Raw genomic sequence first — 21156 nt, 5'->3', positions numbered from 1 at the left:
AGCAGCAAATAATGCTGATGAACTTTGCAGCAAGGTTAAATGATAAATGTACAACAACAGTCTCTAATTCGGAGCCTATTCCTGGAGGCAATAAAGCCTTCATTGGTGACCTTACTCATGCAGAATCTCCTACTGGCTATGACAAGATTAAGCACTTGCTTATTCATGTTGCTTAATATCTATGGAGTTAAGACCTTATCTTTTTTTCTTTTTTTTAATGTTTTATTGAATTTTTAACTTTAAGTAAAATGATTACCCTTCAGTTTACTGTAATGTTGATTTGCCTCAAACTTCTTAAAAGGAAAATAGACTGTGTGTATTTCTGTATTTGCAGTGGTCTAAGTTGCTTCAGAGTATTGGCAGATCTCGTCTATGAGATCATGTATCAGTCTGCGAGGTAGAAGCCAGTCTACTAGCACATTTAATCTATTTTTGATTTGTCAAGATCTCCAGGGTAGAAACAAAAAGCACTTTGTCCTTGGTATTCTTGCAAAGACTGACACTTCTGAATTACTCTTTCTAGTTTTCTATTGAGTCACTTATTTTCTTAGTGTACTACTCTTGCTGAGTGAAGCTCACTGTTTGGTAGAAGAATGCCTTAAGTGGGTCACTTCCACTGTATGTAGTAAGTTTCAACGTCTTCATCTATAGATTGAACATCTCACATGACACTTTAAAATGGTGTATCTGTTTGAGCAGTTCAGAGCTCAATCTTGTCAACAAAAGTCTTTAGAAAAACTTTTCCTGCAACTGTGATAGCCCTCATGTAAGGTTATGCCAGAACTGAAAATCTCATTGCTCTCTTGCCTCAGATCCCTGATGCTGTATCTCATTCTCCTCAGAGTCGTATGAGACAACAATAATATGACTGATGGTACTTTCTGATGAGTATAGAAGAACCCTATAAGAACAGTATCTCTGGGCTTTCGGTGGGCTCTTCAGAGAATCATTCTTACTTGTTTGTACTTTGTTGCAGAGAGAATGTGCAACTTTAAATATACCCTGGAAATACTGCATCCAGATTTTAATTCTCACTTTTCATATATAAATAATCTACTTTCCATTACTAACCCCAAAATGCCTAGGTATAGTGGAAAGTCTGAATCTACCTCACTGCACGATCTGTTTTGTGTGACTTTTCTGAAGTGTTAAACATCAGGGCTTTAAATTTCCATACATATTAGAGCTGTGTGAGAATATTTCTAACCCTTGCAGGACTTGTGGCATATTCAGGCTATCTCTAAGCAGTTGAGCTTAGTTTTATACTGTTTACTTAATGCTTTCCAGGTCTCTGTTTGCATTTACCTTTGCTAAGCAATAATGATTGCTAACTCAAAGCATTAAACTGATGGTCGAGTTATCATACTGTGAGAACAAATCAACCAAAGAAACATTATTGCAGCTTCCTGACAGTGGAAATTCCTGTAGTGAAATACCTGATGTAATCTTTAAGCTTGGAGAAAAAATAAGAGAGTTGATAGGAGAGCTATTTTATATTGGACTTTCATTTAGACCAATATGTTGTGCTAGCAAAAAGATGTGGTTGTGTGAAAAGAATAGTAGTGTCCTTAAAACTGTTGAGAATAGCAGCTCTCTTATGTTAATGCAGGCAAGTCTGAGCTTCTTGTTCTTCAGTTTGAACACCAAAGTGCAGTGTACAGTGTTCACTGAAGTTTTTTAATTACTGATGCTTCTGCAGGCAGAATCTGGATGACATTTTTGCATCCTTCTAATGGTTCTGTCTAGGTATATTTAAGCTTGAACTGCAAAGGAGATTCTAAGATATCACTATCCTCCCGTCAAATGGGAGATAGTCAGTGGAATTCAGCATGTATTGGATACCTGCTTCAGGAGAAAGGCAGGTAAGAACTGCTTACTAACTGATGGAGTAGATCTTTTTAAAAGAAGACTAGGTCAGATGTAAGCATGTAGCTTGATTAGTCTCTGGGGCAGCTCCTATTAACAGCTATTGTGGACATGGCACTAAAAATGCATCTGGTAAGGATTAATCTTTTTTAAGCTACAGATGGTTTTCACAGTTTTCTTGGCAAGACAACTTGGTCAGATGACACTACTGTGGAAATAACGTAGATGTGGCCTCTTAGGACCCAACTGAAAAAAGCTCTAAAACGCTTTGACCACTTGGTTTGAGATGTCCTGTGTAAGGATAGCTCTGACTCAGTGGAACATATAAGCATATGATTAAACTGAAAGCTGTATCACTGAGTCACAACTGTTAAGCTTCCAGTCTCTCAAGTTTTAGGACATCTCTATCCCATTATCTGCTTAACTCACACTCTGCTTCAAAACCCTGTGTTTCTTACCTCACTCTGTTTCTATGTTTACCTTTATAGGGACTGATTTCCAGCTCTGGAGGCTGAAGCATAGCTGTGTGCTCTGCTGATCAGCTGATGCCTGACAGTCATACCCATACAGCTAAGCATCTCAAGAGTTATTTGCTGCTTGACAGTGACTGCCTGTGTGGAGATGTGTACTCTGTGGCTCAGACTGTACCTGCACACAGGTGCTCTTGGCACTTAGAGAGATGCTCTCTGGTGGATCTGGGTGCTGATGCGGCTCCATACAAGTTTGGAAACTTCTTGTATAATAGAAACTTGTCCCAAAGCCAATTTTTGATACTGTATCGTAATTTATTTAATTTTGTATCAATTTTACTTGCTGTGAAATTCGTATTGTATCTTAAAGGCATGTTTTTTTTAGTATTACTGAAGAACTTAAAACTACTGTAGACTTTATAAATCACTATGTCTGTAAACATTAACAGTTTTAAAAAATTAACTAATGGATTAATAGAACCATTCTAAATGTACTTCAGCATTGCATTCTTGACAGTATTTTTAATGCAAGAACTTGATTCCTGAAAATGAATACATCTTACATGTACACTCCTGCAAGATTGACAGAACAGCACATGCTGATCTTGAAGATAACATTTCTTTCTGTATGACTTAGAATATGGTACAATTATCTTATACAAACTCAGTAGTGCATGGCTGTTCAGAAGGGACTACAAATTCCAGGTCATGGGAAAATCAAATTTCTGCAGAAGGGAATGCATCTTTGTCTCTGCAGTCCATGTAGAGAGAACTACTTGCAGAGTTTGATTTGGGCTCTTTCCTTGAGTATGACAAGGTAGCAAGAGGTTTCTCTCATTTCCCTATGCATGAGAAGTTTGAGCTTTGGTCTTGCAGGCTTTCCATCTTTTCTTATGTTTGTATGCTTCAGTTGACTTCTGTACCACTTTATTTCTGAGCAGTCAAGTTGTTAGGTGGGAATACCTGATATAAAATGGTTGCATGTAATGGATTTGTATGGAATGTTCAAATGTTTATTCCTTCCTTAATTTTCTGTCTCTGAGCTTGCTGTTGACTGCTTGTTTAAATTAAAGAAAATAGAGGAATGTTTTAGGCAAGAGGGAACTTCTATCCTAAGAGTCAGGCTATTTTCAGGACAGTGCATAGCATAGCTGTCCTGATACCAATGAGGATGGACTTCTATAGTCATAAAGTCAACAAAATAGTACCTCTTCAAACACTTATCTTAAACTGTCTGATCTCCCTGGAAAAACTGAACAGTCTTTTTTAACATACAAACCCTTCTAGCCATCCAAAGCTTGTTTCTGTATTACAGGCAGATGTCTTGGACCTAAGGGACGACTGGTAGATTGAGGAACTCTTTCTTGCAATTGTCCTCCTTGCCACCTGTAGCAGGAGATGCCCTTGTTTTTCACAGGGGAATGAACATGTACTTGAAGTCAAATGGAATCAGGTTCTGTAATGAAAAGCGTTAGTCAACCTAAGCTGTAAGTGGAAGAGAGTTAGCTTTGAATGCTTGACAAAATTGTCAACTGCTGATAAAGGACCTATAGATCAGTTTCTCTTTAAAAGTTTCAGTTTCTTATGGAGTGCGATAAACAGGTTGTCCTATGTACTGCCAGAGACATTGTAATTTGGAGTGGCGAGCGCTGAGGCTCTGAAAGTAGAGGTAAGAGAAGGAAGTTGTGAAAAGCTGACATGCTATTACTACATTGATCTCCATAAGTGTGCATGACCTGTACATTAAACTTGCACTGACATGCTGCTAAAAACCTCCCACACTTGTCCTCCCTCCCATAGAAGCAAAATGGTAGACTTCAGTTACTCGCTTCTTTGCTGCCTTAGTGCTTTCTGAAGCTGCCACCAGAGCAGCCCAGTCTTATGCTCTGAAAGCCTTGCTTGAGCTGTCAGTGCAGTCTGCAAGCCTTTCGCTAGGCGTACCACCAGCGTAGCAGCTGATTGAGCGGTAAAAGCATCAATAAGTTCCACTGGCTGATTCTCAAGTCTGACATCATATCCAAGAATTAGGTGGCTCTCTTTCAGCGTGAGGATAATGAAATAATTACTGCTGTTATTCATTAACTCAAACTTAATTCAGTGGCTTTTAAGGGCATAACAAGTATGTTAGAGATGAACTTGCACAAGACTGACATCCTTTTGATAAGATAAATGAGTTAAAGGTATGGCAGACAACTAGAAGTAGTTGAAGCATAGCAGTGATGCCACACTGAAGTGACATGCAGCGTCTTATGCTTATTGGCTTGAGAACTAATTAAAGAGTTTGGTTTAAAGAAAGCAGTCTGCATTTATAAGTGTTGGAGAAATAACTTTTTAATGGCAAAGGCAGATGAACACCTTCCTTACTCCAGGGGCTATATGTGGAACCTGGCTGAACAGCTGTTTAGGAAGGTGATGTTCAGCCTAGCACTGAAGTGCTTCAGGGTAAGTCTGGGAACCCTGACTGGAGGGCTTGCAACTGTGAAAGCATATGAAGGAGAAGACCTTTTGGCAAAGGACAGCTTCTCCTGAGTCGTATACAAGTTTTGATGAAAGAGCCCACTGAAACTTGTCTGATTTTAGCACTAATGTAACTTGAGATGTGGAAAAATTGAGTATCCTTTAAATGATAGTTTACTGCCCTTTCTCCCCTTGCAGACAGTTTTGTCAGCTTGAGAACACTTTTGTCTTTGCAAGAAAACTTCAAAAGAGAGAAAGATTACTTGTTTTGCTAAGAGGTTTTCACTAACTTTGTGTTCAAAAGAATAACACTTTAAAGGAGGCTATGGAATTGGGTATCCAACCTATTTTCCCTCTAATATGAGTCCTTGATGACCTGGGATTCCTGATAAGTATGTCAGTGGCTGTTGGTCAAGTTATAATACCAGATGTGAGTGGTGGTGTATTCTGAAGGCTTGCTGGGAGTTGATTTTTCTCCAGAAGAGATTTTTCATAGAATCAGTAAGGTTGGAAGGGACCTCTGGAGATCATCTAGTCCAACCTCCCTGCTCTAGCAGGGTCACCTAGAGCATGTTAGACAGGGTTGCATCCAGGCAGATTTTGAATATCTGCAGAGAAGGAGAGTCCACAACCTCTCTGCGCAGTGGAGTTCCAGTGCTCTGTCACTCTCACAGGAAAGAAATTCCTCCTCACATTCAGGTGGAACTTCCTGTGGTTCAGTTTTTGCCCACTGCCTCTTGTCCTGTCACATGGGACAACTGAGAAGAGTTTGTTCCCATCCCCATTGACACCCTCCTTTCAGGGACTTGCACACATTGATAAGATTCCCCCCTCTCTTCTCCAGGCTAAACAGGTCCAAATCTCACAGCCGTTCCTCATAGGGCAGATGCTCCACCCCTCTGATCATCCTCGTAGCCCTATGCTGGACTCTTTCCAGTAGCTCCATGCCTCTCTTGTCCTGGGGAGCTCAGAACTGGACTCAGTACTCGAGATGAGGCCTACCCAGGCCTGAATAGAGGGGCAGGATTGCCTTCCTTGACCTGCTGGCAACACTCTTCCTAATGCATCCCAGGTTACCATTGGCCTTCCTGGCCACAAGGGCACATTGCTGGCTCATGGTCAACTTGTCATCCCCCAGCACTCCCAGGTCCTTCTCTGCAGAGCTGCTTTCTAGCAGGTCAGCCCCCAGCTTGTACTGGTGCATAGGGTTATTTCTGCCTAGGTGCAGGACTCTGCAGTTGCCCTTGTTGAACCTCATGAGGTTCCTCTCTGCCCAGCTCTCCAGCCTGTCCAGGTCTCTCTGTATCAGCCACTCCTCCCAGCTTGGTCTCATCAGCAAACTTGCTGAGGAGGCACTCTGTCCCTTCATCCAGGTCACTGAGGAATGAGTTGAACAGGATGGGACCCAGTACTGAGCCCTGGGGGACTCCACTAGCCATAGGCCTCCAGCTAGACTCCATGCCACTGATGATGACCCTCTGAGCTCTGCCCTTCAGTCAATTCTCAGTCCACCTCACAGTCCACTCACCTGGCCCACACTTCCTGAGCTTATGTAGGAGGATGTTCTGGGAGACCGTGTCAAAAGCCTTGCTGAAGTCAAGGTACACAGCGTCCACTGCTCTCCCCTCATCTGCCCAGCCAGTCATTCCATCCTGGAAGGCTATCAGATTGGTTAAGCAGGATTTCCCCTTGGTGAATCCATGCTGACTACTCCTGATCACCTTCTTTTCCTCCATTTGTCTGGAGATGACATCCAGAATGAGCTGTTCCATCACCTTTCCAGGGATGGAGGTGAGGCTGACCAGCCTATAGTTGCCTGGGTCCTCCTTCTTACCCTTTTTGAAGACTGGAGTGACATTGGCTTTCTTCCAATCCGCAGGCACCTCTCCAGTTCTCCAGGACTTTTCAGAGATGATGGAGAGCGGCCTGGCAGCAACATCCGTCAGCTCCCTCAGTACTTGTGGGTGCATCCCATCCAGGCCCATGGATTTCTGAACATCAAGCTTGCCCAGAATGTCTCCTCCTCAACCAAAGGAATGTCTTCCTTTCTCCAGACTTTCCCCTTACATCCAGACTCTGGGATTCTTGAGGGCTGCCCTGAGCAGTGAAGACTGAAGCAAAGAAGGCATTCAGTAATTCTGCCTTCTCTGTAGCCTTCGTCACCAGGGCCCCCGCCCCATTCAGTAGTGGGCCCACATTTTTTATTTTTATTCTGTAATGTGCAAATGAGCTGATAGACTAATATCATATTAAGTTGTATGTGGGAGGGATGATGACTGGAGTAATTCAAATGTCTAACAAAAGGCTCATCTTCTGAATGCTGCTGTGAGGGCAGTGGCATCACCAGTTCATCCACTTAGATAATAACTGTGGTCATTCCGAGGAAAGGCTGCTATTGTCTTAAGTGTCTGGAAGTGTCTGGAAGAAACAGAAAAAATCTTCTGAATGGCCTGGTAAGATTAAATTACCTTATACTTGTAGAAGCACTAGGTAAGGGCATGGGAACTTTGGGGGAAGAAAAATTAGGTGGTGATCCTGTGAGTCAAGAGATTCATCCTGGAGAACTAGATTCTATCTCTGTCCCTGCAGGGTAAGTTACTAGAAACTTTCAGGTGTCTAGTTTTGTCTGTGGTGTTGCGCATATAACTGGTAGGCCTGAGTGCACGCTTCTACAAATCATACTCCCAGCTAGTGCAGCTGTGTTTCACAAAATACAGAGCACTCTAAAAATGGAAAGTACTTGAAAAACTAACTTTAAACATCTTTTCAAGGTGCCAAAACGAGAAGATGCTCCTGATGCCTTATGCTTTCACTATGCGTAGCTCTTCTGCCTTCTAAAAATACAGTGCTACCACTTGGCTGTATGTGACAGTGGAAAAATATATTTAAAGTACAGTAAGCTTAACCAGAAGCGCTATAAAATGAGCAATGTGGAAAAGACTGACTTTAGAGTCAGTGTGGTGTTCTGAATAAGGTTTAGTAGTGTGTATGTATTGAAAAGAACTGATGATCCTACCTAAGCTCAGAGAAGCTGAACTAAAGCTTCACAGGTGATCATAGTACTTGTATTTTTTCTAATGTGGAATTCTTAACTTGGCATCTTAATGTCAATATATAATAATCAACAACTTTAATTCTACTGCATACATAAGCGGAGAAGATAGCTGCAGTGTCATTAATGTACAGTTCTGTCAGCTTGTCTCCCTTATTTACTGTACTGTGCAAGTACCCGTAACAACCTTAACTCTTAGTCCAAAAATCCATCACCACAGCTTGCCAGCCCTATCAAGGAACTCTTTACAGCGGCATTTACATGCCAGTGCTCAAACATCTTGAGCTGTTGTGTATGGAAAAAGAGTAAAATATCAAAATAGTGAGGCTATGGTTTAATATCTTTTTTCAAAAGTTTTTTTTCAGCACCGTGGTAATGGTGACTGGAAAAAATGAACATCTTTGATTCATGTCAAGTGTTAAATTCTTTAGATTGAGCATACAAATTACTGCAGTAAGTGTTGCTTCATGGGTTTCGTTGGTTATTCTGGAAATCTCCGAGGGAAGACTTCCAAAACAGGTCTGTCAGCTGGACCTGAAAACAGTTTATAGATATTACATTTCCAAGCTAGTGACACAGATGCAGTACTTCTATTAAAACATCTACTTTATATGAATTTGGTTGACAGATTAATTTAATCTTGTTAAGTAAGCTTTTCTACATACAGATGTAGTCTTTTGCCCAGGCAAAGCAACTTGGTCATTTTCTGGCGTTTGAATGTAAATGTACAAAATTGTGTGTTAACTCTTTCAATAATACAAGGCCTGATTGCTGAGGATGTTCCTACAGTGAGCTCTCATTTATCTGAATTACAGTTTTTCTCTTTTTCAGCACAATTCTGAGCATTTGCTTCCAGATTTCACAGGTAGATTTTTGTATGTTTCATCAATTGGGAAACCTCTTGAAATAAAAGCTTAGGATGAGTCTAGTAGACTTTAAGTGTTCTGAATGTTGTTCTTATCCCTGTTTGTTCTTTGTAATTCTACTCATAGTTTGGAGGCTTCCTTTCCCTTTGATTTTTTTTTCCTAACTCAAAACTTTAAGGTTCCAACCCTAATACTGGAACTGGTCATCTAGAAAAAAATCTGTCTTTGGAAATAATCAAAACATGGCTGCACAAGTCCCTAAGCAACTTCATATAATTGGAATGGTGTCGAGTAGGGGTTTGGACTAAATGACCTCCGAATGTCCCTTTCAACCCAAATTATTCTGTGATTTTGTGTGTGTGTGTGTCCGCATGCACATCTGTCCTGGTTTTTCATACTTTTTCCCTTGTACTTAAATGAGCAAAAGTAATTTTTGCTAGCTGTTAACAGTACAAAAACTTCCAGTATTAAATTTGAGTCTTTCTGAAGGAATGCTTTCTGTAAAAGGCAGTCCTTTCAGATTTGAAGGCAAGCTTGCCTGCAAGAGCTTTTAGTTTTGTAGTTGAGGGAAGGAAAGAAATTCCTGTCCTTTCCTGGTTTGCACTTTGTAGACCAAAGTTGACATCTTGTAAGATTTGCTTCAGAAGTCAAGAATCCTTATAGAATTTCTCAGTGCTGTTCTGTGTGTTGTCAACAGCTTCATGCTGCTTGCTAAGGTCATAAAACTAGATGTAGTCAGTTGAGGACAAGGTCTTCTGCTCTTTGATTTCATCTGGAACAAAATGACGAATCAGGAATCTTAAAACCAAGTACTTAACCTCTTACTGCTCTTCATTTATGATGTATGCCCCTTCTTGACAAAATTTCCTTGACCTTTTTTGGATCTGAACAAATCATGTAAGCTGAGTACTTTATCCTCATGGTTTTAAAGACTTACATCTGAGTTTGCATTCAGTAAGTACAGACACTATCTTGCTTTAGCTACTAAATTGGTTATACTTGAATTTGAAATCTCTTTTACTAAAGAATAAAAATAGACTTGTGTAGTTAATCCTATCTAATTTTTAAGATGACACGCTGCTTTTGTGCACTTTATTTAAGATCAATGTTTGTTCATTAGACAAGTCATGGGTAAGAATTCTGGTATTAAAAAATGCATAGTTTACACTATTTCCACAACTTTAAGCAAATTCATGGACTAATATGCACTTGTTCTTGTATTTGTAAAGTACGACTTGGAAGGGGCATGGCAAATTCAATGTAAAGATGGTTTTAAGTCAATTTTTATTTTCTTAGTGGCTGATACTGACATACAAAGGTTCATGAGCAAAACAAGATTAAAGTAGGTAATTTAATTTCCCTATTTACTGGTATGCATCTTGTTTAACATTTGAGATGAATAAAGTTTTTTAATTACTATTATTATAACTATCTTATCTGATCCACCAATAACAGAATTACCTGTTGAGCTGCTGTCAATTTTGTAACATCTGTGTGGGTAAGATGGGGATACATTGTGTTTTCGGAAAGCTGCTGAAGAACCTGAGCTTTTTGTGTCTTTAAATTGATAGTTTCTCTTTTAATTACAACCAACACTTTTGTAGTGAACCAGATTTGTTTTGAGTCACACTGGAAAGAGTGAATGTTTTCTTAGTATTAGGATAAAATACTTAAAAATGACTTAATTTCAGTTGTATTTTTTATGTATCATTAGTATTTTTCTTTCTGGGTATTTTCTATATCAACTAGAAAGAATGAGTTTCTCTAGGGAAAGTAAGTGAGAAGACTTAAGTAAGAGTTTCATGTCTGCTGACCTAGATGAATCCATGCTAAGTCAACTTGTGGAGAAAAGTGTGTTCTTTATAATCCCGTTAGTTTTCACCAGAACATAAGTGTCTGTGAACAGATGCAATCCTACAAATGTTCAGTGCTAGAAACGAAGATCTCTGTAGATGATGCTTCTTGCATTGAGTTGTTACAGGAATGTGTACATACAGGCACTATTATTATCCTGCACTACTAATTTGTCTTTTTTTTTTTTTTTTTTTAAGGACCTGTAGTGTAAAATTATACTGGAGTCAAATCTCTTTCTTAAGTAAAAACTAATCAGCGATACAGAACTATAATGTAGGTTGATCCAAGTCAATAGACAAGAAACCCTGACTTAAATCTTCTTCCTTACTTGTTTCTCCTAGAGAAGCTCATTGCTATTGGTTGATACAGCCATTGAGACACATTGATTTAAAAAGAGCTAAAGCCACCACAAAGGAATGATTCCTTTATTCAAATATCTGCTCATTGTCTGCTAAGGAAAATAGAATAGACATTTGGGTCAATGGATTTTAAATTTTAAACATTGGAGAGGAAGAGACTAATCTACAACTGGCATATATTAATTGGGGATATATCAAATCTTGTTTCAGCAGAAGTTGGGTTGCATTCTATTACAGACTTTGAGCTTCAATTAGAATTGAAATTAATGTTTTTGATACATATATGACTTTAAAAATCCTCTTTGGTGCATCTGAGTGCTTAAGTATATTTATCTGGTGCTTCATGCTGTTTATTTATTTATTTATTTTCCCCAGAATGAGCGCATTGTTAATCCAAGAATCCTTTTCTGGGACTGAAATTTCAAGCAATCTTAATGTAAACTGATAGGCTTGTGGACTTTTGGTATTATCAGAATTCTATGGAGACAAGATCTGTAAGGAGTTGTCATGACTGAACCCAGCCTTGTGGCTGTCTAAGACAACCTCTTAAAAAATCATAATTATTTTTTGCTTTTAAATGTACAAAGTTCGAACAAAATGGTTCCAGAGCATGCTACCACAGTATAGTAGCTGGAGGGGTGCTAGACTTAAATTACGTAACAGATCCAATTTTCTTCTAAAAAGCTGCTTTCATGCTACTAGAGGAATAAATTTCGCAGTTGGACAAAGTAAAATTGATCTGACTCTGAGGACTTCTGTGTTTGAGACTAGACATTCATAATGTATACAGTCAGTCTTGAGAACAGTTACAAAAATGGAAGTACATGAATATTCACTTCTAAATTGTTTAGGCTATTGAAAGAAATGTATGACTCTGCTGATTGTGCTTCTTGTCTCCCCCTGAGAAGGAGGACATGTATAAAAGCAGTTTAAATCCTTAGTATTTGATTAGGCTCTTGAGAGCGAGGTGCAAACTTGACTAGTCATTCAGAGTTCCTCACTGTAGTTTGAAATGCAGTTGTCTGCAGCTGACTCAGTGCCTTTTTTTCCTTTTTTTTCTTGCGTATATTTACAGGATTCTCTTTAAGTCTATGTTGTTTTCTTTCTTGTCTCTTATTTTAGTCATGGAGTCCCTTATTTGAAAGAGAAGCTATCAGTTTGCACATGGAAAGCTATATATAGTAAATACATTTCCAAAAGTACCTGGCCATTCATGGATGGAGAAAAATGGGAATAAATAACTGCCTTAGTATTTGACGAATATTGAAGCTGCCTAACTGTATGAGAAAGTGTTTACTCTTCTCTGTTTTTGTGTGGGTGTTCTTCCTCTGGCTTTAGTGAATTGAATCAGCTGACCAAAGAAAGAGCATGGAGCAGCAGGTTTCTCTGGGGCACTGTGCTGGCAGATTGGCTGAACCAGTGTTGTTTACCCCTCTAATGTGGAAGAGGTTGGCAGCTCAAACATGAGGAGGGGAGTAATGTAGTATGGTGATTCAGTTGTCTGGCTTTAAACTTGCTATCTAAAGGGCACCTAGTAGAAAATTACTTACTGTCATGTAAGTTGGTGGTGTTTCCTTTACCAGCCCTGGCTGATCCTCTTATCATGTGTACGCACACCATTTTATCTGTTCATAACTTCTAACTTTTGCCTTGTAAACTTGCACACTCTTTAAGTGGATGATAGAAGGACTGTTGATGTCTCAGTAGTCTTGTGGATGATGCCCAAACAGGCATCTGCACTCTTCTCCAAAAACCAGACCTCTTTGTGATCCTCGGAAAGACTAGCCTGATTCTCCCTTAACTCCCGAAGTGTAAAATTCATCAGGACAGTTCATAAAAAGGACAGCCTCTTGTGACTGTGTGTAGTTGGCTCTCCACTTAAGTCAATGCTCTGAATGTAATTATTTGGTTAATTTGTATTGATCCAAGATTATTTTACATGTACTAGTAAAATATTTGGACTCATGCTTTTTTGTATTTACACAGCTTTGTACTGTAAATAAACAGGGCTACTAACGTTGTGATCAAACATGTTCTTCCTATCCCCATGGTTGAATGGAAGAGACTGGCTCTTTATCCCATGAGTTCATTAATGCAAACAGAAATATCATGGCTATGTGTTATCCTTAAAGACAATTTTTCTTCCTGTTGGTACAGAAATCAGTTGTATGTTTTATAGCTCTAAGGTAGAGCTAGCTTTATTCAATCATAATTGGAGTTTGAGCTGCAAATCCGCACTAGTTTGGCTGTAGAGCTACAAATTAAGATTGTAAACTAGCAGGAGGGTTCACTCAGCTAACTTGCATGTGGTATCTGAAAGACTTCCTCTCCTTGTTGAACATCTAACATCTGCAGTGAAGGTGCTCGTGCCTGGGTTTGCACAATAGGCTGATGGAGAAGGCCAGTGCTGAGGTTCTGCTCCAAACAATATTGCAGCCATTTTAATCTTATAAGAGTTGGAGCAAACAAACCTGCATTAGAGTGAAGAGTTTTTAGGAACAGGTTTTTTTTTTTTTTAGTCTTGTATAAAATTAATTTTGCAAAGAGTTTTTTTTTTCCTGAAATAAAGAATTTGTGAATTTAAGACTCTCCAATAAAAGATCCATGTAGCCTCTTGATCATTTGTGTTTTGTTCTGTCTTAGTGTCATTTTTATTTCACTATAGGAACACTATAATAAAACCATTTATAGCAAGACTCTTATGAAAATTGCTGAAACCAAAAGATGACTTAACCAAATTTTCATGTGTATGTAGTACTGATCCCACTTTTTTAGATCTTACATGTTTAAGCAGTAGCACCTACAACCAATGTTAATACATTTTCGAGTTTACATGAGCATTATTTTAATATTTCATATGTACCACTGTTAGTTCTTTTAGAAAAAAACAACAGCAACACAAAACCTTTCTATTTCTGTCAGGTTTCTAAGGAAGATGAGCAAATTAGTTGAGTAGATATGGCCAAGAAGAAGGGAGTGGGGGAGTAACCTTGACAGCACTCAGATTTGTAAATTGACTCAAATTCTACAACTACTGAAAGACATAGATTTGCTTTCAACATTTTTTTGTCAGCATCTGCTTTAAAAACAAACAGCCACAATTTTTAAAAGAGTGGTGCTATAATGTGGTGCTTACCAGCTCGTGTTGCGCTCTGCTCCCGTGGTGGTCTTTATGGATTAGTTCTGAACTGCATCCACAAATTGAGCAAGGCCATGGAGATATGAAATGTCAGTCTGTAAGTTTGGGGAGGGGGAGAATATTGAAGCAGGACCCTTCCCCTTTGATGGCTCAGCCTGTTTCAGGGACCTGAAACCTGAGCTGGAGAGTGTGTGGGTTTCTTACTTGTTTTTAGAAAAAACACCTTCTTGAAAATATAGTCTTAAATAGCCTGTATGTAAGCACAAGCTACTCAAAGAAAAACATATAAAAGCATTTTTGGAGTGTGCCACGGCTTTGCCAAGGGCTGGTGTGTGGTTAGGTCACATGAAATGATTGACTTTCACCCTCCTGGAAGGCAGGAGGCCTGTGTAAGGCTCTGCACAGTTCCCATTTGTTCTGTTAAAGCCTCTCAAGTGGCCTTTGATTCCTAGATGCAGAGGATAGCGATGGCATGTGGGTGTCTTGCCCAAACAGGCTTCAGGACAAAACTGTTTTTTTTTTCCTGTGCAATTTAAGAATTAATGGATTAAAGTGAAGTGATTTGTAATAGCATTGTGCAAAGTGCAGTAAAATAGCATCTAGTTAGAGGCCTTTATGACAGAACGGAGGCTTTTTGTAGTGTCCCTTCTGTTCTCATGTAGCTTTTTAGAGGAATGCACTGAGAATTTCTGAGGGCTGAGTTTCCTGATATGGACTTTTTGTAGCAACTTTAAAGCCCTTAAATGTTTTGAGAAGTAAATACGTGAATTATGCGTAGCAAGTATTTGCTATTTAAATAAAGTTGTCTTATGGCAAAAACATTGACTGGTGCTTGCTAAAGAGGTCTCAAAAGCTTTGTGCCAAAGCAAAGTATTGTGCAAATGAGGTCAATTTGTACATTTACGAGCTAATAGCTATGACTGGATGTGCATTGCCTTAAAGTACTTCTGTGAAGAATATCTTGGGCAAATATAAGCCGAAACTCCAGAGGACTCATCAAAACAAAGTGGCTCCTGACACCCTTAGTTTTTCCAGTTTTAAAATTTCCCTTCCGTATGACTTCTAGAGCTCTATGGGGTTGCACTGGATGACAATGAAGTGCAGCATATAGGGAGTCTATTGTGGTAACTGATGTATGTTGAGATTTCCAGAGAACAGTATCTTTCTTTGTTTCAGGGCTCATCTAGTTAGCAGAGAGAACCAAGTGAAAGAAAAAAATACTCTGGTAGGGGAAAGAAGGCTGACTAGGTGTTTAGGGAGAATAAGTAAAATGCTTGAGAGGTTCTTCCTGTTGTAATTAATTTTTTTTGGGGGGGTGTCACCTTTTAACATAATTTTCCCCTATCCAACCCACTTGGTCACCTTTCTAGCCGTTGTTCTGCGACCTCTCCATTTCCACCACTTTGCTCCCAAGTGGGAGTTCTGCATCCTCCAAACTCTTCTATATGAATCAAATTCAGATCCCATCTTGGCAAGTCTCTCCGGAGTTCAAGCTGTTCCATGTAGCTCTTGTGTCTTTCATAGAATCATAGAATCAGTAAGTTTGGAAGGGACTACTGGAGATCATCTAGTCCAACCTCCCTGCTCAGCAGGGTCACCTAGAGCATGTTAGACAGCGTTGCATCCAGGCAGGCCTTGAATATCTGCAGAGAAGGATACTCTGCAATCTCTCTGGGCAGTGGAGTTCCAGTGCTCTGTCACTCTCACAGTGAAGAAATTCCCCCTCATGTTCAGGCGGAACTTCCTGTGGTTCAGTTTCTGCCCATTGCCTCTTGTCCTGTCACATGGGACAACTGAAAAGAGTTTGTTCCCGTCCCCTCGACACCCTCCCTCCAGGGACTTATAGACAGTGATAAGATCCCCCCTCAGTCTTCTTTTCTTAGCAAACATTCCTTGCTTGTGTCAGGCAAGCAGAGTTAAGGAATAAAGAGTACTTGAAAGAAAAGGAAGAAGGAGAATGGATTAATAATCAACACTTCAGGCTTCTGGTGGTTTGATGGAAGAACTTCATGGGCAGGTAAATTATGCCCCAATTTACACACAAACATATTTGCAGAATTTGGATCTCAGGGGCTTATCCAAATGAAAAAAAAAAAAAAGAAATTCAAAGAAAAGAATTGGAAATGTTACAAGAAGTGAAGTTTTCTTCAGCTTCTTGGTCTTGAGCTTGCTGCACTGCTTTGGTCTGGATTGTTTTGAGATCAATGCAGAAGAATTTTGAAATAGAATCTTTTAATCATAGGAACATGCTTTTTCTTAAAAATCTCTAAGTTATTGGAATTTACTGTAATCTCGCCTTTTTTACATCTCTTATGGAAGAAACTGATCTTTCCTAATGCAAGATCAAATTTTCTTTATCACTATTAGCTAGTAGCAGTCTTAGCAGTACTTCTACTGCCTCTCTTACTTGATTCTTCTGTCATTTGAATCTTTTCTTACTGTTTTGAGATTTGACACACATTTTATTTTTCAGCAGTTACTTCTGAATTCAATTTTTGAAGAGTGCAAGAGAATTGATTTTTTTTAACTAGTATGCAAAGATAAATAAAAATAATCAGCTTAGTCAAATTACTTTTAAAAACAGATCGATGCCAGTTCTGACTGAGAAGATTAAGGCAACTAATATGCCTACCTGTTAAAAGTTCCACAAACCCCCAAATTAGCTACCAATAGTGTTATCAGTCAGTGCAGTGCCATGCATCAACAAAACGTTTTGGATGCTTTGGACTTCTGTAATTAAAAGGTTACTTGTTTGTCACTCACACAGAAGCACAAGTAGAATGACAAATGGGGTAAGATGTTTTCAGGAGAGCATCTTATGTGGAACTCTGGGTTGTCATCTGAATGAAGAGAAAAGGAGATTCAGCATGGCTGTTCTCTTTGCTCGTTCTCTGTGATGTGTTTGAGTATACATATGGCTGTTTCTGCAAATTCACCTGCTTTCTAAACTGGAAATTCAGTTACCTAAGTTAGTTTTGGGAAGTATATAGGAGGAGACACTTGACAGTGTATACCAGAAAGTGCCTCCCTAAAGGTCAGCAATTTTTTTCTCCTTCTCTGTGTGTGTATTTTAAAATTTTCTATAGAGTAGTAACCTTGCAATATCCAGTCTCAGGAGCAACTACATTCAGTGCAGCCAGCCCAACGTTCTCTTCTCCTCTGTGGTTTTTAGCTCAGCCACAAGCCAGCCGCATCCCCTCGAGTGCTATGTAGCTGGTAACATGTTAAGGAATAAGAACAAAGTACTACCAAGAATAGGGTAAAAATAGCTTTAGAGGAAAACAAGTTAGAATCCAAGAGCAAGAGCACAAAAAGAGAAGGAGAGGCCAAGAAGAACCATAGACAAAATGCGAGCTTAAACTAAGAATAAATGGACAAACAGGTGGCAAAATGGTAAATGTGTGATAGTATGGTGCAAGAGGAGGTCCATTCACTCCAAAGCTAAGTTATATGCGAGCAAAGTGTTTGAAATGTAAACAAAAATAGAGAACTTTGAATCAGAAGCCACATTGCATAATGTTGAGGTTGTGACATGGTGTGGCATAACCCATGCAGAAACGCAATAGTTCAGTGAAGGGAGAATAAACTTCACAATAGCTGACTGTGAGAAGGAAAAAAAGTTTGTTTTTGTCTAGTTCTCTAAGGCTAGCATTTTCTGTGGCTAGAGAAGATTTGAATTTGGATTGTTGTTTTCTTCTATCATTTCCTTTTACGTTTATCAAATCTTCCTTTTTTGTTTTTGCTAGATACGTCCTTTCAGCTAAGAAACTAAAGCGCCGGCTTTCCAAGCTTTAGTTAACTAAGCCTGTGTGTTAAAATGTTACTTGAGAGTTTTTTCCCAACCATTTGACTGTGTTTAATTTAAATGCATGTTAACAGAAGCATTATCACAAATTTATAGCATAATTTAAATTGAAGGTAGTCTAGCCCACTGCCTTGCTCAGAACAGGGCCACCTTTGAAGTCAGATCAGGTTGCTCAAGGGCCTTGTGCAGTCAAATTGGGAAAATCTCCAAGGAGATTTTTTCTCTTAATTATTTCACTACTTAGTTTTCACTATTGTAGTATGCATGTTTTGTCATCTAACCTCTTCAGCTCTCCATAGCATCTTCCAAGAAAATGCAGCAGAGGCAAGACCAAAGTGGATATTCACGTCAAGCGTTTATCTGATGTCAGAGTTCCCTAAACAGCCAACAGACAGAGGGATCCCAGGAAGATGGTTCAAAGCAAAAGCTTAGCTTAACTATTCAAATTCAGATCACCTTAAGCACCAGAGCTATCTGATGAAAAGACTTTTTCAGTATTTAAAATTGAACAATGTTAATATGTCCTTCAGAACCCCAATATCTGTGCTTAAGAAAACTCAATAAACTAAAGGAAACATACTGGATATGAGTTTGTGTGATGGCTTGGCAAGAAAGACGATAAAAAGCCTATTCCCTTTCCAGATAAGTTTGACTTTGTAGAAGTTATTGAAAGAGACCGTGCTCTTTCGTCTTTTCTCTTTTCCCAGTGCCCGTTGTGGTGCTGAGTCCATTCACCATGGATCATTCAAACAGAACAGCCAATGCAAGGGAAATAGTGGGAGGACACAGCTGGGAAGGCTTGATCCCTTTTCCCTAGGATATTTGCTTAGATTTACTTAGCTGTGTTAATTGAACACTTGTAGCAGTCCTGGAGGCTGCTCCTCCCATCAGTGACTGTGAGATGCTAGGAAAAATCCTGTGCAAAAATCGTTGCCCTCTTTTGCAGGTAACCAGATGGTGCTTTTAGAAACTATTCTGTAAAATTAATTCAGGCTTACATGTGGGTTTTAACAACAGTGAACGTAAGTAACATGTTTCTTTTTACAGTCTTTTATTTATTTATTTTTTTTTTTGGCACAAGTTGTTGCCTGAGGAAGTGATAGCATTCTGGGTGCTTATCTGCGCCTAGCAGCCTTACAGGAGGAATGCCAACGAGTGTGTCATGAAGTAGTTTCCAAATACTGGCAGAAATAAAGCAGAATTATTAACACTTACATCAGAACATTTTCTTCCTGTTTTTAAATTTCTCTAGAAAACTCTAGAGATCCAGAAGCTTCCTCCAGAACTTGTTAAATTTGAGAGAATGTTTGCTGCAGATTGCATCCAGGTTTTCTCTGGGACCTAAAACAAAAACTAAGTCTCCCTCCAACTACGCTATACATGTGTTTTGCCTTTTTGAAAGCATGGGCTTGGTCAGAAAAGTGTCTCTGAAGAAAGTCCTTGAATTGCGTAGTCTGCAGAACTTCTTTTAACGAGCTTTCTCGGTATTCCCATCAAAGGCAACTTTATACGCCGAGCAGTTGTAAAGTTGAACTTGTTCCATGGTTAACCTACTCCCTCAGAGTAAAGCTGTGTGCTTTTTGCTTCCTGTGCTATATTTAATTATCAGTAACCCGTAAAAGCTGTTGGAACTGGAATTTGGCTTGCTGGTTGTCTGCTGTGGGAGACATAAGAAAAAACAGCTGACCTCTTTTGCAGGTAACAAAATGGTGCACTTGGAAGCTATTTTATAAAATCATCATTCATGCTTACCTCTGGGTTGTAACAACTGTGATCATTATTAGCATGTTAAATCCTTTCCTGTTTTCTCTGTTAAAGCAGAATCTTCCCATGGTGCCCCCCCTCTTTATTTTTTTTTAATAATAGCTAAATGTAGAGATTTATATACCGTTTTTCCTAAAGAGCAGCCACTGCATGAAATATTAAACTCCTTTTGCTTAAAGCTTCCAAGTTGACATGTTTTAAATATCCTTTTCTACTACCTGAAACCTAAAATTAGGTATCCCTTTTTTGTTTACTGAAAGCACTTTTTGTTCTTCCAGTCATAAAATAGGAACTAAATGAGACAATAAATTTAAAATAGATATATTTTTAATTGAGCAGAATGTGAAAGTTACCACTATTTGGGGCACATCAGAGTCCTAGCAAACTACTAGCAGCAGGATTATTTATTTGTATAAGTCAAACTTTCTAGGCATACATAAATCCAGTGTGCTATTAGGATAGTTTCCAAGTTATTGTAGAGAGCAAATCTGTTGGTGTACTGGAAGCAAGGGAGTGGTATTGCATCGGTCTAGTTGCTCGCATGCTTTAGGAATGGTTGGGTTTAGCCAGGAATTTTAATTTTAGCTTTGGAGTGTTTTAGTCTGGACCTTTGTATCCCATATGACTCAAGCTCTTAAAGCAATCGTTCAGGCGCTATGGAAGATGTCTGTGAATACCTGCTGAAGTGACTGCATAGGCACGATGCAAACAAGATATTTAATCCGTGTAACTTTATGAACAAATGTGTACTTATAACACAAGACTTACGTTTATGTTTTAGGGAATTACTGTATGTACTGCCTTTGGAGACTCAAAGAGAGTGGGGTTGGGAAGAATGGTATCATAACAGCATAACTCTCCACTTGTTTTTTTTTTATTTTTATTTTTTTTTTGTAGCTTTGCCCCTTTGCACTTAGGCAGTAGCCACTGACTGGGGGATTTCATCTAATTTTTTTGAAAAAAAGCTTAATATATTTTAAAATTAAAAAACACTTGTGAAGAGTACAAAAGCAGCTGGATTTTATATACAACAAAAGAGTTATTCTGTAGCCTGCATTGCAAAATAGTTTATTTCCTCACTTTCCTGTACCAAAGAATGTTGAAAAAACATTTGAATTGCTTTAAGGCCAAGTTTTATGCACTGTTCCCTACTAGAAGTCAAGCCTTAACCAGAGCAGGCATACCTGTCAGAATATAGTTGCTGAATTCCCCCTTCAGGTGTCTTAAGATCTCAATGATTGTGAGTTCTTATGTGATAGTAAGTAATTTTTTACTTTTCCTCTTTAATTAGAACAAACTAGCATGACAGTTAAGTTTCTTGTGCAAGTTATTGGCTATTTAGCAAGAAGTATCTTAAATTTAAGCTTTATGTTTTCAAATATTGTCTTTTTCTTTGCAGTTGCCATTGTGAAGTATTGGAGCATTGCCTGAGACTTTCTGGGACAGAGAGGACTGTTTTGTTGTCTATTACTCTTTGGTAAGTTAGTAAATTGTATGATTTTGATGAGACAGGCTACCTACTGC

At 38.9% G+C, this 21156-nt stretch overlaps 1 protein-coding gene across 9 annotated transcripts in view; it reads left to right on the top strand.

The window, feature by feature from the left end:
- MTMR3 (myotubularin related protein 3) overlaps positions 1-21156 on the top strand; it is an 88779-nt gene that overhangs the window by 13273 nt on the left and 54350 nt on the right. For all 9 annotated transcript variants that reach the window (XM_062590378.1, XM_062590375.1, XM_062590382.1 and 6 more), the window contains exon 2: positions 21032-21109. The gene's annotated coding sequence lies outside the window, so the exon portion shown is untranslated. The remainder of the gene's footprint in view (positions 1-21031; positions 21110-21156) is intronic.

The sequence above is a fragment of the Rhea pennata genome, chromosome 17 (genome assembly GCF_028389875.1).
Source record: "Rhea pennata isolate bPtePen1 chromosome 17, bPtePen1.pri, whole genome shotgun sequence".
Lineage (NCBI taxonomy): Eukaryota > Metazoa > Chordata > Aves > Rheiformes > Rheidae > Rhea > Rhea pennata.
This window is presented reverse-complemented; position numbering and strand designations above follow the sequence as displayed.